The sequence below is a fragment of the Hetaerina americana genome, unplaced genomic scaffold, assembly GCF_022747635.1.
Source record: "Hetaerina americana unplaced genomic scaffold, ioHetAmer1.1.p SCAF_7, whole genome shotgun sequence".
NCBI lineage: Eukaryota > Metazoa > Arthropoda > Insecta > Odonata > Calopterygidae > Hetaerina > Hetaerina americana.
In genome coordinates this window covers 69,474,256-69,491,101 of record NW_027287316.1, presented here as the reverse complement: position 1 = coordinate 69,491,101, position 16,846 = coordinate 69,474,256, and the positions used below count along the sequence as shown (strand labels likewise).

The window sequence follows — 16,846 nt, the reverse complement described above, 5'->3', positions numbered from 1 at the left end:
GTATTAGTTTTTTACACAGCTAACAGCGCTTTGTTATAGAATGTTCGTTCCTCAACATAACAATTTAGTAAAAAAATGATTGGATGGATATATTGTCAAGGCCCAACGAGTTATTTCGATGAGCTGGACTTTGATAATGTTTTTGGGATCAAATTGAAAAGTGGTTCCGCCAAAAATTGAGAGGAATTCAACAAATTAGGTAGAAAAAATTATAAATTAAAGAAAACACCTTGGTCTAAAGACTTTAAGTAGAATTAATGAAGAAAACTGACGACCAATCGTTAATAATTATTATCGATATATTATAAATATTATAATCAGTGCCATTAGTAGTTTCAGTTCTCATAACATCTCTGGTAAATTAACGGAATGGGTCGGTATAAGTAACAAGGGTTCGATTTCTTGCAAAAAAGTTAGACGTTATACGGTTGGAAAAAGCTAAAAAATAGTTATCCACTGAGTATTCAGGCGTTTTGAACTTCCAATCACTGAAATGCGTCCCGAATAAAAGTTTTGGTCTGACATTGTATTTCATCTGCTCGTCTGGCATTGTTTTTACCTACTCTTACATACTGAATGCTGCTGTAATTCGCAGCAATCTTTAGGTGATGGAGTGAGTCAACGAGAACTGAAGTCAATCTTCTGGAGTACTTCCAAATAACCTCAAGTTGAAAAAAATCATGCACTTACTTAAGAAGAATAAACGGGGAAAAATAACTAACTTTCGAAGAGTGTCGAAGATAAAAGGCGTTAGTTTGGAATGGTGAGAAAATTTCTTCTGTAAACTTTTGCGTGCCAGCGATTGGCACAAGCGTTATGGCTTCACTACGAGAGAAATAATTGCGAAGGAATGCATTCTCCACCATTACTTTATTAAAGATGTGCAAGAGGGAGTGGGAAAGGAATGGGTTGGGGAGGTAGGACTTAGGAAATTACGATGCAGGCGATAACTTAAAAATAAATTTTTTTCCGCGGGAATGACATGCAATATTTTTAACAGTTAAACAAAAATGTGACTGCTAATTTTCCTTATCATTTTCTTGTCGAAGTGGTTAAATGGTGAGCTGAGTATTACGCTACAGAACGGAGGGCGAGGGAGAAAAAACGGACAATGCCTACTGAGCTTCTCATACTATCCAATGTGAGATTTTCTGGGCACCACGACTTGCTGTTTGACAGACGGTAAAGCATTGGCTCCCGACAAGTATGTGTTAATTTTATCCATAGGCTTTTTACAAGTCAGCACTAACTTCGTCACGAACCAAAAAAAAATAAATTCGTACATAAAACCAAGCTATGGTTTGAATACTATACCTTCGGTTCACTCATTGTAATTTTATTGAAAAACTAACTTACGGTGTAATGTTCAAATTCAAGAACCGAAAAATATGCTGAGATTTAGGCCCATGCCTATTGACACCTGGTTAAATAAAAATAGTGGAATGAGCTGAAGTTAACCGAAGAAATCTCCGTTTAATCGGTGTACCGATATTATACATTTAGATACAGGATGCATCTTTACTTTTCCAAGCTGCCAAGAAAAAAAATCACTTTCAGAACACATTTCCGTGAAGGCGCGTACATAATTCAATATCTGAAAATGTTACTTACTCCATCGGACGATAATTAAATTAACAGATCTAATTATAAATGGCCACAATGTATCAAATTACGGAATTCGTTCCTCAAATAAAAACTCAAACTAAAATCATTTCGGTATCGCCACATCGATGATATATGCATTGAATTTTGAACTCACAAAATAGAAAATTTTCCAAGCATTTTAATGAGATTCGCTGACGATCCACGTAATTTAGATCAATTATTTTATTTTCCCGACTCCCGGTTTTGTATCACATTCAGTAAGGAAGGTTTGTTCCTGATCTGAACTTAAAACTCATCCTAGTTATTCCAGATTTCCAAGCCTAAAATTGCATCTTTTTTCACATGAAAATTCCAGTGAGCGTCAATTGTCGCAACATATACTATATTTGTCTCCAAAGGTTGATTAACATTACTTTCACTGCAGCTGAGTCGGGTTAGAGTAGCTAACAGAACCATGCACTTTTGAGCAAAAGTAAGCGTCGATTCATGGCTATAAAACTATTCAAAATTACATATGCTCATGAATTCCGCAGAAAACGTACATAATTCGTGCATTGTATATTATATCGTAAACTAACTAAAACAAATAAAAAATTGACAAGTTTGTTCGACGCATCATCCCGATTGCCCACGGGTCCCTGCTCAAACGTCAGAAATACGATATATCATAATTTTAGCAGTTTCTACACAGCATTTTCCAGTCTTGTGGTGATTGTGTTCGAGAAAGTGTTCGAAGAAGGCGGATGGAAAGGGGAGCGTGAGATCCCATTCCCCTTACCCAATCTTCGCCCTTGATCCACAAAAATATTCGCGCCCCTTCTCTCTTCTTGAGCAGCTCCAGACGACCTAAGTACTCCCTCAAACTTCGGATCAACCTCCCCTCTCTTCACTCCCATCCCCGACCCCCCACTCCCCATATCACTCTACCGGCACCCGGCAGCGGCGCGTAAGAAAGTGCCGAGAGAGGAGGAAGATCACTCCGTAAAAGGGGGTGGCGGACGGGGGTAGAGCGGGATGGGAGGAGAATAAGGGGGGATAGAGGGAAGGTGAGGGAGCCACATCCACAGCAGGGTCGAACGAACAGGCGTCTACGGTTTCGTCTATTTTTCACGCTCAGGGCTCGAGAGGCGCAGGTGGCCGGCTGAAGATCACGGGTCCCCCTCCCGCGGTCCCCTCCCTCTCCCTCCCGCAGGAATGCTGCGAGGGTGAGGGAAAAGGGGTTTATAGGGAGGAGGGAGTGATAGGGAAGTGTTGTGAGTGCGAGAATGTGTGCGTCTGCGAGAGTTGGATGGGGAGTGTGGAAACGAGAAGAGCAGGAGGGAGGAACAGAGAGATGAAGGGGATAGGATAAGGGAATGTTGGACGAAGGGAGTGGGGCAGGGGGGGAGGAACATTAGACGAGAATAAAGGTGCGAGGAATGGGAACTGATTATGAGGTAGGGGGACGAGGGAGAAAAGGGAGGTTGGAAGGTCAAATTTGGAGGTTCGAGGATGGTATGCACTGACTTTTTTTATGATTATGAAAAGATTAAAACACATTTTCAGGGTGCCTGGCCTTGTTTTCTACAATATTTTTAGGCGGAGATATTTACATTAACAACCAGGTCGTTCATTTATGGACGAATTTGAGGCAAAACGGGCGGCTGCCTTCATGATGGGTAATTTATGAATTAAAATTGCTCACATATTTAACTACAGGGTCTGTCCCTAGTCAATTTCCTTTCCAAAAACCATGTGGAAAATGTGTGAGTGAAAATTCGGGATGCCTAGGGATATGGGGATGTAATACGGGCTTCAACAGCAGGGTATACACATCGCATTAAAAATCTTGAAGGCGTTACCCGCATTGGTACCATAAAATTCGTGAGTCGAAAACTACTTCAGCATATACAGGTACGTATGTTCTACATAATATTTACGTATAGTAACTAAAAAATAACTACGCAGTGAACCTAATTACAAAAACAAGATGACGTCACAGAAATGATTTCTCTATGAAATTAACCGAAATATATATTCAACATGACCGCGACCGAGAAACGGGGAGGCAATACAGTTTTGATTTTAAAACAAGGTTTGGGCAAAACCCAAGAAGATCATTTTATTCTAGGCAACGTTCTTAAAAGGTTCACAGAATCTCAAAGATGAATCATACTACGTCATTTGCAGCAACCCCACAAAAAATCAACCGATAACATAATAACTGTACGCAATCACATGCACGGGTATAGTTTTTTAAACGAAGGAGTTTACTTGTTATTCAATGAATTACTAACCCGTATTCTGACATTCCAAGGATCATTGACAGAAAAGATAATGAGCAACCTAGTATGGGAGCCTGTCGAATAGCAGGAACAAAGTATAGGTTAGCGTAGAAGGAAGACCCATTTAGGTCGACCTACATTAGCAGACGGGAAAGAATGAGGGCTGTCGGATGCAAGGGAACAATGAGTTTGCAATCAGAGCTGGCGCAACATTAGTTTTGGTAGCTTTCTCCTGGTTAAAAATTTTTTACCCCTACCCACCCCAGCCTTTTACGAACAGCACGTTTTGCATGGACCTTGACAGGTTAACGGGTGGTCTTTGCGAGAGCGTGAGAGGAAGTAAGAGTCTGTTTTCGACGGAAAGCATCGAGATAAAAAAATATAATATAGCTTCCCATTACTTGTTTTCATTAAAGGTATTTCTAAACGCGTTATAATGCATTATGTTAGATTTGCTTGGTACGACTAAGCGTGAGTACTACCAATATAGACAACCGTTTCAGGGGGAAGGTAAACTTTTACATAAAAAAGCTGAGTTTACGATCGTACTCGATGATATTCCAGTACAGGGGGCGTTATCCCAAAAGATAACACGCTTGGTTTCGAAATATCAAAAATGGGTATCCTCGAAGACGTTAATTCTGATTACTACTCATGTCGGGATCGAACCCCTAAGTGCTTGCTTAATCAAACTCCTATAAACGTATTTCTTTATGGTGAGTGCACAGAAAATACTACGGGAGGCATAACGATTGATGAAGGAGAAATGTGAAAGAAGGCGAAGGTGAGCGGTGGACAAAGAACAAAAGACGAAGCCTAAGAAACAATAAGACATTCTTCGCCGAGAACGCGACCGATAGCGGACATAAAACGCGCCTCTTTTTCCCTCCCCTTATATTACCGGAAGAATGGGAGATTGTGGGATTTGTGGGCGGTTGAGGGTAGTTGGGAGAGGGGGTGTTCTTGACGGAGGGAGCAGACGTGAATGGGAAAGGAGGAAGTGTTCGGGAAGTGTGCGAAAAAGTGCACGTGATCCCATTCCATTCGGGTGGGTATGAAGCGCGAAGGATGGCGAGAGGGAAAGATTTTATTAAGTTTTAATAAAAAATTTACGGAACACTGGAGCAGTTGTAGCTTCCTATTAGGATTTATTTTGTTGAAGTAGTTGAAACGGACAGTCGAGCCGGAACACCTTTATAGGACGACAGCCATGATGTTGGTACTTAATTACAAGACCCACAAGTTAAATGAGAAGAGATAAAATAATTAAAACCACGAGAGAGTTAATTACGATTAATAATTCAAAAAGAATATAACCATTGAGCGTGGATCGATAAAAGGCAAATCTTTTAGAAAAGCATGAAAAACCAGACAATAAATACAACATAGTTAAAAATCAGATTTAAAGCTGGCATGTTCCGTACTTCAGTCAAATCAGTCTCCAAATGATCTTAGCCGAAATACTGAACAACTATTTATCAACAAATTTCTTGTGAATTATACTACTTACTAACTGTTCACGAAACACAGTTACGCTAGTGGTATGGGCAACGGTGGGGCGTTAAGAAAGTTAAATTGTGGACTTCGGACGCAAAATGATCGGATGCCAAATACGCGTGGATTTTAAGTAGTTACGTCCGGTGGCTACGCGCTCTTGAGAGACTACGTAAAGATGAACTGAGGCTAGAAATAAGGAAGGAGGCTTCGGGATTAAGCCAAGATGGATATAAAACCACTGCGCAGAAGTAAGTCCTACTCGTAAGGTCATTCACAGGAGAAGTGAATGGCATAATTACGAAGGTTGTAACTTAAGTGCCGCCATAAAATTCTCGAAGCAAGGCCAGGGACAAGAGAGAGCCAATGGTAGCGAATGAAGACCCGACGACCGACCCGAGTGACTCGCTCTGTGGGTAGGCCGCCCATGGGTCCATTCAAAGGCCGCAGGTTCACGTCCCCTCTCCGTCATGAATGCTGTGTTCCTCTGAGTGAGATCTTTTATGACAAGTTTATGATGCCATGTGAACTTCGTCGAGGAACCGTATACATGAAACTAATTAGTATTACCAATGCAACAGCTTCGTATTCACGATAGATACGTCGGAAAAGGAGAGCAAAGAATTCGCAGTCTTAGTATTACGACTTACCCGGAATAAAACATTAGTAAACAATTAAACCTAGATTACGATTCCAAGGTTAGGCTTTTTGGACGGTTGGTAGTTTTTTTTAAATTTCGTAAAAAATTTAAATTTCGGTTAAATTCCGTGACCAGTAGAAAATACGATACGAATAACTATTGTTTCAAGCGACTACAGTATCTCTGTGTAAATGAAAACAATCTAAGGTGCTGAAGTAATTTGAAATATTATCTCAATCGCTGGGAAATATCGAGCAGCGCATCACTATACAGCATTCATAATCTCGGAAAAATAAAGAAATGTTACAATATATTCATTGCTCAATAGAAAATGCTATAAATAATCGCTTCAAAAATTCAGCATCGAAATAAATTCCACAGAAATGAGGACGATCTGTTTTAACTATCATGTGTTTGTGACAGAATTCGACATAGTTCAACGTAAAAATGTTCGTCGAGTTACCCTTTGGATCGGAATTAATTTTTTCTATTTTGGAAAATCTTGGCATAAAAAGAAATGTCAAATCTTAAATGCATTAGCGCATTTAAAAAACGAATCAATAAATTTCATGCACAAAAACTATTCGAAGACCACACTCAAGTAAATTATTCATTCTTGTATTCTTTGTTAAGCCTAGAAATAACACTAAAAAATATAATAAAAAAAGGTTCTCATGCAACTCCGGTCCCGACATAAAAAGTACAAATACGCTTTTCAACAAAACACCTGGTTAAATCATTTAATGTGATCAAAAACTCTGGTGGAAGCTTTTCAAATAATTGTCCACTCCACCGAGGACTACACTAAAATATTAATAATTTATTTCGTGGCTTTGATAGGCCTAATTCACTAGTAGAGAGGTCATGAATTATCCCCCGAAGAGATATTATTAGTTCAAAAAACTAGCTGTCCTGCAAAGTATACATACCAAAAGCCGTGACTTTTCGCTTACCCCTGATATAACTGCTATAATTCTTCTTCAAAAACTCTTTTGAAACTGGTAACTACCCACAAGTTTTTACAGTAATTAAAGGACAAAGTGAAATTTAAAATTGTGAAATCAATACTTCTTAAGTAGGAATCGAAAGAAAAATTAAAGACATTCACACAAAACAAATATAACTTTTATGAAAAATTTAAAGTCATAAAATTTTATTTTACCCGAAACCAAGTACTGAAGTTCTCCCCCACTGTACGCCGGTTCAACTGTTTTTAACGTCTTAAGTTTTTTTTTTGTTTTAAGGGATCGAAACTTCTGAGAATACGGTGGTTACACCGAGTACCTACGCTAGGTTAAATATAACAAAAAAACATGATAACCATGGCGCGAATAATAAAACATAAAACACCCTCGTTAAAGAGATGCGGTGAGATGCAATAAGTGCTTTCCTTGGCGCAATCTCGACTTTGTTGCTTGCAAAAGAAAAAACAGAGGAGCAGACCGAGCAGACTAGACTCTCGGGGGAGGTGGTGGGGTCCACCCCTGTGCCCTTTAAAAAAAATGGAAAGCCCTTCGGACCCAAATTGAATTCGCGGGAGGGGAAATCACTTTGAAAGCACTCCGCCATAAACGAGACTAGGAAAATAGCGCAAAAAAAGCCACCCAGAAAACCACGAACCGCCCCACTTTTTTCCGGAAAAACACGAGCAAAATAAAGGAGGGGGAGAGGAATATCCGCAACAATGGAAACTCGCAATTTCCGGCGTCTGGCCGCTTGCATCCAGAGCGGCAGCGGCTGGCATACATGGGGAATACGCCCCACTTGTGCACACCACCGCCTTTTTCTCCCTCCTGGGGTCACGCCCCAGACAGTGCCCTGCCCCGCCTCATCCCTTCCAAAACCACCCTTCCTTCTCGTTCCCCACGATCCCCCCTCCCATATCCAACAATCTTCGATACCCCGTCCACCCAGAGACCACGATCTCTTGAGGTTTTAACATTTTATATATATATATATATAGGAGTTCTGTCCCTCTCTTCCTTGATAAAGGTGGCAACGACCACCGAAAATTCGAAAAATAGTGAGTCTCTTTTTTTGTGTGTTTCTGTGTTTTTGTCTGTGTCCACTAGTGCTAAGTGTTATACATTATATATATATATATATATATATATATATATATATATATATATATATATATATATAATATAACGATTATACGGAAACACTCACACGAGCAGCAAATAATGGGACGGCACAAGAGAACACAAATAGAATAGCAACATTTAAAAGGACACTCACACGGTAAATTGTTCGAGCTTTCGGCCCTCTCAGAGGCCTTCAAGTGAGACTGCAGTCCTTCTAAATGTTGCTATTCTATTTGTTCTATTATACCGTCCCATTATCTATATATATATATATATATATATATATATATATATATGTAAAGAAAATTACTTAACGTTCAATTTGACCCAACACATAAAATCTCCAAGTCCATGAACGAGAATTAAATGCGTTTGGCGAAAAAAAGAATATCGCGATTGGTCAACAGCTGATCATTATTTAACTACTGTGCAAATATTGAAAATTTTAACAGACTTTTGGGAAAGGTATCCAGCAATGATTTACGAGAGGATGCATGGTGTGGGTAAATGATGTACCTAATTAGTTTCTGGCATTATTTGTCACGTTTTCCGTTTTAAGTGTCCGTAGGCGTAGCGGAAACCACTTATCGAATTAACAAAGATAGCAGCAAAACGTGAAAAACTAACTAATAAAAGGCGTGCAAAAATCGCCCGAAAGTTAATTTCAAGCCGTTTTTTTCATCGAATCGCAACATGTATTTTCTGTTATTTTTAACACAGGTCTAATATTTTCCCCTCTTTTTGGCCAGAGTTCAATTATAGCACGCTCAACATGAATAGTTTAAGCTGATTTCATTAATTCTCCTTTTTTTAACTGGAAACAGCCACTGAAACCTAATCGGAATAACGAAGCTAAAAAGATTGTCTTAACTATTGGGAATTCGTGTGCCTGGCATATCGGAGTTCTGCTATTGCTGATGCATTTCCACAGTTAAGTTGAATACTACTCATATTTAATTCTTTACTTCACCCGATATTTTATTAATTATGTTTAAATGGGTATTTAATTTACAAATTGCGATTTTACACCTTAGCACTAAGTATAGATGTAATGAGTCTTTTGATTGTCCTTGAAATACATTACCTATGCAAACAACATTTCGCAGGTATGGAAGGGAAATTTTGGAAAGCAGTGTAACACCGAGTTACTTGAAACGACCCGTGATAAGTTCATGGGTCGAGCCCATCAATCCTTCGAAGGCGGACGGGCTGGCACGAGGGAAAGAGGTTCGCGTGGGAAATTAGGCCACTGCAGAGTTCTACCTTTGATAGTGCAAGGGGAAAGAAAGTATGGAACCGAAATTGATGCAAGACTCAATATTCAGTCTCGGGAAAATGTTTCATAATATTTTTAAGGAAGGATTATCATAACGGCATATTTTCACGTCAAAACACAATGTGCCGGGAAAAAAAGGCTTACGATAATTATCTGTCTGCCATGTAATAACAATTTTGAGACAAAACACCGTAACAATAAAATCAGAAAATACTTTAAATCGCATCATAGTAAGCACATAGGCCAGTGAAGATCGATTCGGAGGATTGGATATAAAAATTATAACTAATCTAACACTTTATATAATTTTTACTTTGGTATATGATTATTTCAAGATAAAAATCATTGTTTTTGGATGTTGGAATCATTATTAGGCAACGTTGTAGTTTATGCACTTCAAACATTCACTACAATTCTCTTTATTGGTCTAAAATTTTCTATCTCATACGGCAGATATCTGATGGCATTGCTATCCTGCACCTGCAGCTCCACCCAAGATATATGATTTATCGGGCACCAGATCTTCCTTGGAAACCATAACCGGCACAGGGAAAGGAACTGGCCCCCCTACCCTGATGTGTGAATTTCACACGCCGTCGGGCTTAGTACTAGGTGAACTCTACCATCACCTACCAAACCGACCTTCGTGTTCATTAGTGTTTATGGTTTTTATGGTCATTTTATACATAGGCCATATTCAATCAAATTCAAGTGAACACTTAAGGATACATGCAATTAACTGTTATACTAAAAATTATAGTTGTGTCTTTTAAAAAGAAAGTAAGTGTAAATGGTGTTTCTATAAAAAATCTGCTGTTTTTAACTTCGGTTTTAGGGTGAATATGATAGAGGAAGCTATGGATACGCCAGAATAGGAATTTCTCACCATTTACTCTAATGTTCTAATGTGAACATTTTATTTGGAAACTTCTGCCGTGGTCAGAAGATTACTCAAGTGACTCTCAACTCTTTTTTATTTCAAAAGGTATTTTATTCAGTCTTAGGAACGATGAAGAATATGGTCCTAATTAATTTAGAACGCCTACTGCATTGGGAACAACGAAATGGAATGTGTAGACTCAATTAAATACCTAGGCGTTACCCTCGCTCACGATCCCTCCTGAGTGAAACACATACGGGGAGCATGAGGACAACTTAACAAAAAATTAGGATTTATTGGAAGATTACTAGGTAAATGTGATTTAAAGGTCAAAAAGAAATGTTGTCTGTCGTTGAATAGGCCTCTCATTTGGGATATGCTGCAAGTGTATGAGATCCTTACGAAATTAGATTAATTGCCGAATCTGATCGCGTGCAGCGTACAGGAGCTAGATTTGCAAAACGTTGTTATGATAAATTTAGAAGCGTATCCAAAATATTAGAGCAGCTAGGCTCTGGAATCACTAACAGAGCGAAGGTTAACTTGCAGATTGAAGCTCTTGCATTAATTTAAAGGATATCTCTCTAGAAATGATGTTGAGAATATATTATTACCCCCATCGCACTACGGTAAGAGAGATAATGCCAATAAAATTAGAGAGATGAAGTGTTAACGATACTGAACAGATATATTTAACATTGCATTTTTTCCGCGAACCAGAAGGGATCATAATAAAATTATTCGACCCTGGTAGGATTATGTTCGGGTAAAATTAATCTGGTGTCATGAGTTTCTTTCCCGGTTTTTCCCAGTTACACGTAAAGTCTGATGGCGTAGCGCTGTTCCAATAACCGGTTAATGACGGAGAGTAACGAGGTCACGTTATAGAGGTTTCGCAAACGAACGATCCGCACTCCGCAAAGGCTGAGAGCCAACTGCCACCAGCCTTTCCTGCCCAGCCAGAGAAACCGCCGCCCGTCTAACCGGGGAAAAATAAGTCCTAATACTTCTGGGACACACTTTGCATGACATGATCGGTCAGTCCATTCATTTTAGGCGGATTATATATTCTGGAACTTGCAACTAAATGTTCAACAAAAAATAATTTCTTTAATCCGAGTACAGTCAGATGAAGGTAATCAAATTGATGCATTACGGGCATTAAGTTCGTCTTTTTGGATATTTTTTGTGTATATCTAATGAAGGCGCGCCAAAACTTTAGCTGATATTTCGGATTTTAAATGAAAAGGTTTCATTTTACCGAATGCGCACCAGAAATACTTCGGGTAAACAACTTTTGGATGATTAAGAAACACCACTTAAATTAATTTAGTCTAGCAAAAATATAAATAAACGGAGAATACGATAAACGCTAGAATTGGGAAATGTCCCGCTGAAATTAATCACATTTATCGCAATTACATTTTTTTCGGTTATTTAAGTTATTAACATGCTTTTTCTTTTCAAAAAACAAATAGAGAGATCGAATTGTTAACTACGTTATTGAGAGAAAAAGATAGGATTCATCTCAGTATGTCCTATTTCTAGCAGTAGAATTACATGCAATAAATTCGGATTTATCTATGAAAATAACATTAAATGAAAGTTTTGACCATACACACAGACATACAATCTAGAGTCTGTTAGCAGAAATATGGGACTATAAATGTTATAATAAGAGTTTCATATATAATTCCGAATTTACTATATAATAAAAATTGTCATGATTATTAATGTTTGATGCACTCGAGCAGTGTACCTAATGAGTCCATAATTGCGCGTAGCGGTAACGTGTGGTGATTATCCATTCCACTAAGTAACAGATTCGAGCTGGCCTCGAGTGCCGCTTGCGTCATGACGGGCGATGACGCTGCTTTGAAGTGCATCCGCTTCTTTCATTTACTATCGAGACCAAAGCGCCACACATTGGCGGTTGCGGGAAGTTCGAGAGTAAACAGGCAGCACGGGGACGGTCACCATGTGAATGAAGCCGCCACATGCGATCACGAAATTCAAAAAGTATTCGCCTGAATGCTTTTAATTTACCTCTCAAAAGATGCCACCGCCAAGTGTTAGAAGGCATATGCGAATCATATATGGAAACACTAAACCGAAAATGGGCGTAACAACAAATACTTATAATTTTCCAGCATAGTTATGCCCTTCCTTCTATTATTCTCTTGTGATTATTTGGGAGGCATCATGTATGTATTTGGGCCCTCATAATCCTAATTTTTCAATGTGAAATTAAAACTTGTTTTTCTTGCTGATAATTTTTCAATTAATATTTTAAGGTCCATCTTACAAAAAATGCCAATATGGTATCTATAAGCATGCATACGCATAATATATTGGCGTTTCCAAGGTAACGTAAAGAAATACGGGATTCAAACCATAGGTTAATTGGAAAAACTTGCATTTTACAGACAATAGAATTACGAGGGTCATCCGGAAAGTAGTACCCGTTCGTGAAATAAAGACACAAAAGTAAATATTAACAAACATAAAAAATTTTATTTGAAAGAGGATACTTTAAACTACTTCTCAACATAATCTCCAAGCAAATTAAGGCATTTGTCATAACGTGTGACAAGTTTCTGTATTCCTGCTGCATAGTCCTTCGCCGCCAGCTCATTGAGATACGCGAGGGACCCATCTTGCACAAATTTTTGCATAATGCAGATGGTGTTTAACAATTTCATGAACAATTGTTCGAGAAACATTGGGAAAATGCTCACAGATGTCATCAATTGTGACGCGCCGATCGTTCCTCACGAATTCGTCAACTGAGCTCACCAGTTGGTCTGTAATGACAGACGGTCTCTCCGAACGCTCATCGTCGTGTGTGTTCCCCCTCCCCATGTTGAAGTTGCGACACCACCGCCGAACAGACGACTCGTCCATTACATTGTCTCCATACACCTCCTTTAATTGGCGATGAATATCACATGGGCGAACGTTTCTTGCATTGAGGAATTTAATCACTGCCCTCACTTCACAACTGGCGGCGTTCTCAATTTTTTTAAACATTGTAAACAATCACAGAAACAACACAGGCAATGCTAGCGTCACGCAACTTGGCTCAGAGAAGGCAGACAAGCCACTGAAGCTATCTGACCTCGTCCAGCGGCTACTCGCGTGGTCAGCACTTCATGCGGCACGAACGGGTACTACTTTCCGGATGACCCTCGTACTATTTTGTAAATACGTTGTGTTTCATGCACCATGAATGACGGGGTGGGGTTAATATTTTCATGTGAGCTTTCGTCATTAGAAAAATAAGGAATCATAACGCGGTATTCGTTGATGGAATTCTCTAGGAAACTATCCATTTAGACCATCAAAAAGTAACATCTCTCAACTTGCATAATTACGTTGGTGTGAGGAAGCGTTGAATGTGGTTTTTAAATTGAAAATTATAACTAGAATTTATTTAACACTGTAGGTTTAAGTTTAGAGGAGGGAATAAAAGAATAACTTAGATCTTTGGAAAACTATTAACAACGAGTAACAACCGCATTCTATCTCATTGAAAAACCGTGATTTATAATACCAACCTATCAGCAAATAAAAAATATTAATTGGAAATTAATCAGCATGAAAAACAAAATACAATTCCACATAAAAGAATGAGTTTGATGAGGGCCCAAATACAAACGTGGTGCCTCTCAAATAATCACAATAGAGTCATAAAAGGAAAGGAATAATGCTGGTTATCATATTAAGAAGAGGTCAAGGTAGGCTTTTGATGGATCCAGGAAGTGCTCATTAATTGTTCTGTCAAATTTAAAACAATAAAAAGTGAAAAAGCATAAGAAAATGGTATGTCGAAGCTATAACTGGTGCGAAAAGAAGAGAATGCCAGGAAGCAGATCATGTAAATCCTTGAGGAAAATCAGGGAACGGGCACAATGAAAGAAACTTGAGAATATCTTAAAAAATAAGGATACCGAATACCACAATGATAGGAAATGGTAAATAGGTAATAAAAGATATGGCGGTAAGCGGGGATGAGATATTAGAGGGCATGCGGAATTTTTACGAAATTATGTTCTAATAACATGAATTCTTCGACTTATAACAATGCATTTATTGAAACAGCTAATTCGAATATGGTATGATTCGGTTAAAAAAACAACCGCCAGTAAAAGCTGTAACAGTGAAAAATAAAGAATCATGAAAATTCACAAAAAAATGCAAAAACTTTGCATGATAGTCACAGATTCCGGAAATAAAATAATGTGGAAATAATAATATGCAAAATACAACTTCAACGAAACATTATATCGGCTGAAGGCGATTGCTAAATTTCAACGAAGAAATCTGTACCACCTGGTACAAATTACCAAAATTATCAAGACAATTCAAGCCAGACTAATTTACTTCAAGCCGATGCGTTCCGAATTCCACCCTTTTTGATGGAAAGGGACTATATAAACATGAATCCCGCTTTTAAAGAAACCCAGATTGCATGCGTCCGTAAGCATTTCATCGGGACGTTGCTGGTGACGCGAAAAGTACGCAGCCCGGGTTAAGTCCGAGGATCTGAAGCATTGATATAGAGAGGCGTAAGTCTCTCCTTGTCTAAACATTGAACTAGGGGGTTTTCAAGAGGCTTGCCCCAAAAATATCACTTCACTCGCCTATCATCCATCCACACCAAGGCTCCCGATCCAAGCCCTAGTATACCCCACTCCCCTTCCCCACGATCCGCCAACCTTCTCAGCACGCTCGGTGCCGAAACGCCCCATCACTCAAAGCTACCCACGCCCCTAGAGCCTGTGTTTATTTGACTCCGCTAAATTCCCACCTCTGTGGAATTCCTGTGACATTATTTTTTTTTTTTAATTGACATTAGTGGACTCCGAAGGGAAGACCACCTCCATGCTCCCGGGCACGAGCGATGACAGTACCGAAACCGTTAAGCTCAGAGGGAGATTTCGCCGCGCTATGTACGTCCCTCCGAATAGAATTGTTTTTCTAGGCATTTAATGTTACTAAAAATATTAACGCTCCCTGAGATTCCTACGTGGCCGCCAAGCGAATGTCACCGTGAGCTCACGTGCTCATACCGGCATTTTTACGCAAATAATTAGTCACCTATCAACAACGATGTTCGAATCACAGAATAAGTTGCATGATGATTAAAGATTCTATAAGAGTCTCTTTTAGCAGATTCGATCAAAAGAATCCCTCAGCGCATTAGCTTATTTAATAGGCCAATATTACCTTAAACTAACTTGTCATTTGAGTGCCAATTCTTTGTTAGCAACTACACAAGTACATACGTGTACTTGAATATGCGTGCTTGAGAGAAAATGATATCACCGAAGAAGTACTTTGAAATTGCATAACAATGACCATTTTATCGTCGTAGAAATACGAGGTGATGTGCGACATATTCTGTTAAATTGAAGTGAGAGTGGACCTTACTGATCATCAATCACATCATAATTTTCAGAAGATTTTTCGAAAATTGAAAACTTAAATATTTTTAATATTTGTACCGTCTGAAGGATAAAAAATTTAATTGAGCAAAATGCTTCATGTTAAGATAGATTATGACGAAAATATTCATAATTATCGATTAAAATATCAGCATAAGGAAAGTAAGTATATTAAAATTTTAATTCCTTTCTCTGTGAGAAGTCAGAGAGACACTTGGAATAGTTACACAATACCAGTTTGGGTGCAACAACGGAATAAGTTATATCGTACCACCTAAGTTGTTAATACAAATTGCAGATGCAGCATCTTTGCATTAGGTAGTATTCGAAGAGAGCATCACCTGTCCTGTCCAGCGCGTACTGAGTTGACTACTGCGGATATCTAGACAATAGAAGTTACATCATTTGGTGTAATTATGAAATACATGATATAATATTTATTTTTTTAGCCTCTTATGCGATAAGTTACATTGGGCGTGATATTTGGATACACTAAAAACTCGCTCAGTGACTATAGTTGCGTTCAAAAATCATTCAGTTGAATGCAATTATTCTAAAACAGTAATAGCAATTATTACATTCACAAAAGATCATATTCGCGCAGTGAAACAGCTGCAGTTAATATAGAAACCATCACGGGCCGTCAAAATGTGCCGCGTATCAGAGGTAAGCAGTTAAATTTATATACAAGTTGGCTTTATCGCCGACGAATTGAACCCCATCCGAACTGTAACAAGAAAAGTGTTTTCCCAAGAAAGTAGAGACCGAATCTCTTGCAAAATTCTGGAGATTCCGGGAAAAATATTTCTCAACACACCGTGAAATTAAACCTTCTCAGAAAGCGATGCATTTGGGATACCACAATTTTTTGAGTTAAAATAAATTTAAAAGTAAAATTTTATTTATATAGTCGTCATTAAATAATTTACACAACCTTCGCAACGCGACAAATATGTTAATTCCACGGAAAATGAATCGAAAATACACGAATACGCAGATTTTGGTAAGGCTACACGCACAAATAATGATTCTTTGAATTCCTCCGTGACGTTCATTTCTGAACGCGCTTCACTTCACAAATGGGTGACAGTTAACGCCACCTTACTGGGAATACCCACGGATTCTGTCATATCACCTAAATTAAGGGATATAT

At 38.6% G+C, this 16,846-nt stretch overlaps 1 protein-coding gene across 1 annotated transcript in view; it reads right to left on the bottom strand.

Moving 5' to 3' along the window:
- LOC139696938 (atrophin-1-like) overlaps positions 1–16,846 on the bottom strand; it is an 826,129-nt gene that overhangs the window by 497,648 nt on the left and 311,635 nt on the right. The window lies entirely within an intron of this gene.